Source organism: Haemaphysalis longicornis, unplaced genomic scaffold (assembly GCF_048455015.1).
Source record: "Haemaphysalis longicornis isolate Haplotype H1 unplaced genomic scaffold, Haemaphysalis longicornis Haplotype H1 scaffold_2, whole genome shotgun sequence".
NCBI classification, from domain to species: Eukaryota; Metazoa; Arthropoda; class Arachnida; order Ixodida; family Ixodidae; genus Haemaphysalis; species Haemaphysalis longicornis.
Genome location: NW_027526295.1, coordinates 43,202,537 through 43,211,275, shown reverse-complemented (window position 1 = coordinate 43,211,275; position 8,739 = coordinate 43,202,537). Strand labels below are relative to the sequence as shown.

Below are 8,739 nucleotides of genomic sequence, written 5' to 3'. Positions count from 1 at the left end.
AAGCACCAGCCGTTCACGATTTTCGAGTGGTCATGACTATTTAAACCGTTTGGTTTTCGAAGCCTCTGCCGGATGCTCTACGACGGGTACGCAGGGCTCTACTTGGGTTCGTGATGTCTCTGCACCACCTGATTCCTGCTGTCGCTTGACGGCGAGCGCTACAGCGAGCTACGACGACAAGGCGAGCCTCTAATGTGCTCTGCACTTAAAAGAAAACTGACTTTTGCGGTACTGCCCAATGATACATCTATTCACTACAGACGAGCAAGTGACCTAAGAACAACCATTTCTACACTAAATCGCCACACGACATTGAGAACAAGATATCCTGAACATGCGCACTGTACTATGCAAATAAAACAACCTACGATCACAACAGAAAAGCAAAACGCCAACTGCTACTCTAACTCCTTTTCGACGGGGCCAAAGACAGAAATATGCTGCAGCTTAAGGAGTGGATAACAGCTCAACCCTACTGTGTAAGTGCTAAACATTAAAAAGTGAGTGGGTTCTTCAAAACATCAACAGACCATGGGTTATAAATTCATTGTTATGCAATACAGAAATTCTGTACAAGAATATTGATTGATTGATTGTAGGGTTTAACGCGCCGACGCAACGCAGGCGATGAGGCGCGCCGTAGTGGAGGGCTCCGGATTAATTTTGACCACCTGGGGATCTTTAACGTGCGCCGAAATCTCGGACACACGGGCGTTTTTGCTTTTCGCCTCCATCAGAAAAGCGGCCGCCGCGGCCGGGAATCGAACCCGCGACCTCGTGCTCAGCAGCGCAATCTGTACAAGAATAAAGGAGAAAAAACAAGAGCATCTGTGGAAGCGTCTCATATCAGTAATCGTAGAAGCGAATGTGTCAGCTGCACGTAAACACTCGTGCACACGAAAAAGCGGTTTTTTTAGAACTTTGGTGGTGGAAAAATGTGGCACGTTCGTAACAATGGGGCGTCGATGGTTTGGCTTTCTCGTTCGGTAGTGTTTCTGCATCATCGGATGGAATAAAGCAGTGGTGACCAGAAAAGAAGCATGCTCGTTTATATAAAGATACAGTAGTGTTGGAATCAGGGAAAGCTGGACGAGTTGAGACGAATTTATGGTTCAATTCTCACTGCCAAACGGGACAAGGGCAAGAGATGGCACAAGAGAGCGCAGTTTGTGTCCTCACACGCAGCTGAACGCATGAAGCATGAAGCAGCACATTTAGCTTAAAAGGTAACCCCCCTGATAACCAAAATTTTCCAGATCATAGCCTCCTTGGCCCCGCTGTTATTATTTTATCGGGAGAGTTCTGTGCTTTCAGTTAACTTGCGTGTAGTACCACGTGAAGCGCCCTGTCAACACCTACATATTTACGGTTTTTTCAATAAAAATATTTAGTTGTGAAACTGGGCTCGTTTGTGCTCTCTCTTGTGCTCATCCCACTGCGCAATTCGAATTTAATGATGAATTGCAGTACTATTAAAAAAAAAGTGAGTAGAAAGTAAGCGGTTGTCCTGTTTGCTTCTCTGCCTCTATCTTCTCCCTGCTGTCTTGCGCTGTCCCCCAAATACTATCTACCCAACTTGCTCGCTCAGCCTGCAAGTTGCTGTTCTTTGAAAGAAATTATGACAGGCGAAATTGTAAAATTCACAAAACAAATGTCAGGCAATACAGCCCTTGTTGTTTATTGAATTACATTAATTATATAAAAATATAATACAAATGCTGGCCCACCCAATAAATTAATTTTTATCGTATAATATACATCACGATTTCATTAGGACGATCTCGCAACTTTGCAGACAACGGTAATATTCAAACAGATCACCCTAGAAACATGCAAAATTGCTGGCCCGCCACAATATTGTATAAACACCATACTTGAAAAAATACTGAATTTAGACATTGTTAAATTAGGGAAAGAAAATTAAATTTTGAGCCAAAATGAAAAGGATTTTTACTAACATTATTCTACAGCAACGACTGTGCATTTAGTTACACAAGCAATTTACATGACATAAAAGTACTATTGATCTTGTCCCTAATGTAATTTTCCTCACTAAAGTAGAAGAACCCTATATCTTTGCAGTCCAGCCATAAACTTTTTCTGGGGCTACCTAATTCACCACAAACACATGTGCTGGTATCTCGTAACGAATCTCACTGAAGGAAATAACTAGTGGCGTCCCGAAGTTCCTGCTTTAGGTCCGTTACTTCCGTACGTTTTTATTATTGATTACCCTTCCTCGTTTTACAAGGCGCAAGCTGTCCTATGTGGAGATGATACCTCCCTCGACATTACACATCCTTCACATATGGATGTGCAGTCACTCTAAAATTGGAAATTATAAAATAGATTAAAAATATTGACTACCAACGAGCTCTTTTTAGGCATTGGGTAATTTAAATGTCTGCTTTCATCTCTAGCCAGAGAAGGAGACACGTGTGTGCGTCGTAAAAAAGGATTGATACCAAGTTTACCTGCAGATATATATGGGAATTACTTTGCGCACTTCACTTTTTTGGCCACCGGACAGAGAAAAATTATGTCGAGAACTATCTTTCGGATGCGACCCACTAATTAGGCAAAGAAAACAATTGAATAAAGTAACACTGCTTTTATTTTTTTGGCATTTTTGACTCTACTTACTGTACAGAGCCATCGCGTTTGTGTATGTCTTATATCTAGACGAGACTAATAATATGTGTGAATTAGACTCCAAAGAAAATCTACCCACCCAACCTAAGTAACTTTCTATGATCCCTAGGAAAAGTTGCGTCTGCACTAGCCAACATTTCAGTCTGCGCAACAACATGCAACTCTAGTCACCGACTTGGCAGAGATCACTGAACCACAGCAGCTGCCACGATAGCTCCGCACTCGGCTGACCAGCCCGCCGTTATTTGAGGCTAATAATCAGCCCAAATTTTATCACCGGCCAGCTACTCTCTTATCTGGCATTGCTTGGGTATCCGGTCACAGCCTGAAAGCGCTACGTGTTTATAAACCCCGCGTCGCCCCGTCACCCACTGAGTGCAACAGCGGGTGCGACTACTAGAGAAGGCTCCGGCTCCGCTCCTAAAGGTAAGTTACAGACAATGGATCCATGGTCCAGCATCCTCACTGGGTACTAATTTCTACCAGTTCTGGCCGTTTGTGTCGCGGCGGTGTCTTGCTGAACTATCACAGTTAATACTGGGATAGTTCAGCAAGATGTTGCTGCTACACAAACAATATGACTTCCCTTATGAAGAAATATCGAGTCAACGTTTTAGTTGAGGGTACCTGGTCGCCGTAATCGACTCTGCCGCTTAGTGTCATGCAAATTCACTGCAAAAATAGCCCGCAATTAATTCATGCTAATGTATAGTATCACTCAGATGCTTGTTTTTAAGACGAGACAGGCGCCACTTAAAAGAACGGATTTTATATTCAATATTTTATGACGTGGACAGGGCATGAAATGCGAAGGCAAGATAACCGCTGGTCATTAAGGGTAACAGAGTGGATACCTAGGGAAGGCAAGCGTTGCAGGGGGCGGCAGAAAGTTAGATGGGCAGATGAGATCAAGAAGTTTGCGGGGATAAATTGGTCACAGTTGGCACGGGACCGAGGTAATTGGAGAATAATGGGAGATGCCTTTGCCCTGCAGTGGGCGTAGATAGGCTGATCATGATGATGATGATGATGATTTTATGACTTACAAAGATGTTGGCACGTATGGTTGCGAGCAAGGTGTTACGGCAGGAGGAGACAGCAGGATCCGTGGTTATGTGCGGGGATGACGGATTTATACAGGATTCGTACACGATTAGGAAGGTCCCAGCGGGGGGTTCAACATATTCCCGCCACCACAATATGCATCTGCCACAAACACCTTCAGCCATGAACGACGCAGCGACGCCAATCTTCCTCGCTGTTCGACACTCTTTTTTGGCTGGCGCTGCCTATCGATGACGTTCGAGCGTTGCATGCAGTTGTACTGCCCTCTATCTAGTAACATATTTTGAGAAGAGCGTTAGCCAGAACAAAGCTAGATATCAGGCTCTATTTTAGCTTTCGGGTTTGACCCTTGGGGAAGTTGTGAAGTCAATAATCACTCGCTATTGGCTAGAATTATCTTGAAATCAGTACGGACATAGTTTCGCAACGAACGCACAGCATCCATCTCATCATCTTGGTTTTCGGTTGCGGTAGTGTTTGTGCTAAGTGCAGTAGACTGGATGGGGTGGCATTTGTCTCCATCGGGGCACTGATTCCAGTGGGTGTTCGCTGTCGGTGAAGTGGCGATGTGAACGCATGGTGTCGGTCAAGTTTTGTTAACTTGGCGACCATCAAGGAGACGGTAAGCACACTGGCTTTGGCGTCGGTGCCTTCGAGGGCTTCGAGCGTGAAGTTCGGTCGCAGTTAGCCATGGAGCCAGCCAGTTCAGGGTGAGTCGGCGGCAGATGGTTCTGGGGCTCAATTGCCTGCAGTCACTGGCATTGATTGTGCTCTATAGGTCGGCTTCTGGGCTTCGTCTTTGGTTTTCCGGCACCACATGTTGCGGCCCGAGGGGACAGACAGGAGCATCTGTTGCCATGCTTCACCTGTGCAGGGATGATGGCCTTATAGCAGGGTTCTTGCAGGATGATTACGGTGCCAGCGGGGGATTCAACAGAAAAGTTGTAGCCCTCATTTCAAGACACCACATCCAGAAATTACGTCGCGGTTAGCCTCAAGATAGCGGCAGAATATTTTGCTAGGAATAATAATTTAGAAGTTTTCCTCTGTAAACAAAGGACATTTCTTGTTTCAGTGGTAGGAAGCAAAGAAGCGTGCTTTTTACGCTTACAGCTGTGGATCGTTTGTTTTGGCTGGTTTTTTTTTCTGACTTTTTTAAATGGGCGTCCCCAAACGGGCGTGCTTGATTCCCAGTGGAAGCTCAAACGTTTTATGTTTTATTTGGCCCACGTTGACGTTTACCAACTGGTGGGGCTGCGTGAATTCCTGTGGGTGTGCATGGTTATTATGCCTTTCTTGTGTGGCTGTTAGGGCGTTTAATGCATTGTTCGGTGATGTGGCTGAAGAAAGCGAAAGACAGTTTGTGTTAGCACCCACGATCTGCGTAGATTTCACCTGACATTTTGTGGCGAAAATGTTTTGCATAAAATACATAAGAAAGCTTTTATCCAGTTTGCCAGGTAATCAAAGCCTTCAATCGTAGTTTCAAAACGTATTTTTTGCATTGAACGGTGGGATCCTGGTGAAGGTTTATGTGAACTGTAGGATATGCAAAGTCATGAGGTCAAAAAGGGGATAAATTATTCGGAGTGTGGTTTCTGGGGCGAGTCGGTGATCCATGATGTTAAAAGTCCGGGTGGGGGGTCCCAATGACAGAGCAAGGAGACGGGACAGTGCGAGCTGTCCCGTCTTCTCCCGGTGTCTTAGCCCCCTTACCCATAATTTTTCGACATAAATTGTTCGCGAAATTTCTGTGTGTCACGAATGCACACGATTGGTTCATACGTGCCCATTGTGCGACTTTGTAGTCGATGTCCAGTCGGATATGGAGCCGTGAAGCAAGGCCTACTGCATAGACCTAGCTTCTGAGTACGACGAGTTAGTAAGCCCTCCTAGAACATTGGAACAACACTCAACCTTCTGAAAAAGGAAAGCAGATCAAATTGATTGATTGATTTATTGATTGATTGATTGATTGAATATGAAGTTAAACACACCGACGCTGCACAGACCATGAGGCGCGCCATAGAGAAGTGCTCCGGGATAATTTTGACCATCTGGGGATTTTTGACGTGCGCGGAAACCTCGAACATGCGGGCGTTACCGCTTTCCGCCTCCATCAGAAAAGCGGCCACCGCGAAAAGCAGATTACAAAGACGGGATGAACAACAACGACAAAGAAGATACGATCACAATGAATTATAAGCATAACTGGAGTGAAACGGGTGGTGGGGCCCAGTGAAGAAAACAAAAGGTGAGTGGCAGTACGTCAGGATTCACCCCAATCATTCAGCGGCCGGGATTAGCACAATCACCACTAAGCCCAAGCCAACCACATTTGCGAGAAATGACTACAAGATTATGATAGGACCAAAAAAAGGTCTACATCTAACGTCTACATCTAAGAAAAAAGCATTCAGAAAATTGTGCACAGATTTTCTCTTTTCACAACTAATAAGCGAGCCTACTCGAAGCGCAAATACTCTCGATCTTGCTTTAACCACTGCTCCCGATCTGGTCCATGAACTTACTTTCCTTCCAAGCCTTAGTGATCATTGCTTCATTCACTTTGTGCTTAATGAAAAAGTTAACCGCCCAGTAATTACAACAAAACAGATTCGAGATTATAGCAAGGGGAACTTTACTGCAATCAACCAAGGACTAGCGATTTTTACTGATGAATACCTGCCCAAGTTTGAAGAGCGCTCGTTTGAATGGAATTAGCACCTTTTTAAGGACAAAAATAGTGACTTAATAAACAAATACATCCCGCTACGCACCCTATCATGTAAGCATCGAACACCTTGGTTTGAGGTTTTATTGAAACGTATACTGAATAAGAAACAACGCCTTTTTCGTAAAGCGAAGGGCACCGATGCGCATTACCGGTGGCGTCCCTACAACCAGGCTACTACTGCATACAAAGACGCAGTAAAGAAAGCAATGTTGGTCTTTTAACATGACACGCTTTCCACACTTCTTACCCAGGATGTTAAAATGTTTTGGAACTTGGGCAACAGCTCGAAACGTAACTCTGTATACTTAATTGATGATGATGGTGTTGCTACGCGGTTTCAGAGCGCTGTAACGTGCTTAATGATGTATTTTCTAAATCTTTTTTACAGTTACATGGTGCGCGTCTCCATAACTTTGTTGGTTCACAATTTATTCCCGTGGATCCTGTGCACACTGATTGGTTTGGTGTAGTGCATATCAATAATGGTTTGAAGCTCTCTTCTTCTGGAGTTGATGACATTAACTCAAAGTTCTTAAAGAACACTGAGGTGCATTCATCCATTATTCTCTTAAAATTGTTTTTCCAGTCCCTTCGAGAGATTGGAAGGTGGGCAAGGTGTCGCCTTTGTATAAGTCCGGTGATAAATAATCACCGCTGAACTATCGGCCGATATCAATAATAGCGTGTCCATCAAAATTTTCAAACATATAATTTATTCCGAGGTCAATCAAGGTGAATCTTTTTTATCGAGATTGGCCTCGAACCTTTATCGAACCTTTATCGAGGCCAATCGAGGCCAATCGAACCTTTATCGAGGCCTTTCAAGGTTTTATCGAACCTTTGTCGAGGCCAATTTGTTTTTTTCCTCATCTCAGCATGGTTTTCGCAAGTCTTATTCATGTGAAACGCAACTTATTTCTTTTACGCATGACCTTTTTGCAGCAATAGATAAGAAAACTGTAACAGATTGCATATACCTAGATTTCTCTAAGGCATTCGATGTCGTGTCTCACCAACTTCTATCCCTGAAATTAAGCAAGTTAAATATCGACCAACCGGTGCTTACATGGATCAAAAATTTTCTTTCTAACCGAACCCAACTCGTCACAGCTAACGACTTCGACTCGTCCCTTTCTTCAGTTATTTCGGGTGTTGCTCAGGGATCTGTTCGCGGGCCGTTGCGTTTCCTCATTTTCTTAAATGACGCGCGTAGTGTTGTTAACTCCATTAAACTGTTTGCCGATGATTGCGCTATTTACCGGGAAATGTCTAACAGCTCTGACAGTACGATGCCTCATGCGGACCTGGACAGTATTTCTGCTTGGTGCGCTTATTGGAACATGCGCTTACATACTACAAAATGCAAAGTAATGAGTATTTCTCGTCACACACATTGTTCCGATGTTCGCAACTATCACCTCGATGGTTCTATTCTAGAAGACGTAACGTCTTGCAAATATCTAAGAGTTCGCATTACCCCTAACCTATCTTGGGAAAAACACATCGAGTAGATATCTAATAACGCCAACTGCATGCTCGCCTATTTACGCAGGAATTTTTACATGACATCTCCATCGCTAAGGCTTCTGCTATATAAGACCCTTGTGCGTTCAAAACTCGAGTACGCCTCCTCGGTTTGGGATCCCGGCCTCGATCATCTTTCAAACACTTTAAAATCAGTTCAGAATCGCAGCGCGCGCTTGATATCGTCGTACTGCGAGCGTATCATCCACGAAGCTTTCTGTAAACTTGCCTCTCCCTTCATTTTATTTTACAAAATTTATTATCACAACCCCAGTCTTATACACGAACTCCTTTCCGCACCTGCACACTTATCTGCGCGTACTGATCATGCAAAGGAAGCTGACATTCCTTTTGCCCACACGAATTCATTCTACCACTCTTTTCTTGTAAAAAATTACACCATCTTCCCGAGGGGAACCCTGAGGTCATGCAAAGCATCGCGAAGTTCCCTTTATTTTTACTTGCTTTGGTTACCCACATGTTGGAAACTCCGCGATGCTTCGCATCACCTCAGGGTTCCCTCTGACGAACGGCTCTGTTAACTGGTTGGCTGATGCTGGGTGAACTTGTGTCAGAAATCCGCTAGCAGGACTGTCGGTACCACGGAGCAAGATAAACAGGAGTGCCGACTTCGCTCTCTCCTGCGGGCTCTTAATGTCCACCACTCGCGGAGCACAATGTAGATGGCGCAGCGAATGGTCCAGCGGCCGGCGTTCCCCGTGCGCCGGTGGGCGCGTTGGCGGAACGCATTCCGTCGGCTT

General features: G+C 44.6%; 1 protein-coding gene across 2 annotated transcripts in view; it reads left to right on the top strand.

The window, feature by feature from the left end:
• The first annotated feature begins 2,990 nt into the window (after window positions 1–2,990).
• LOC144167076 (uncharacterized) overlaps window positions 2,991–8,739 on the top strand; it is a 46,960-nt gene continuing 41,211 nt past the window's right edge. The window contains exon 1 of one of the 2 annotated variants that reach the window (XM_077696466.1): window positions 2,991–3,078. The gene's annotated coding sequence lies outside the window, so the exon portion shown is untranslated. The remainder of the gene's footprint in view (window positions 3,079–8,739) is intronic. The other variant, XM_077696467.1, reaches the window with a different exon arrangement.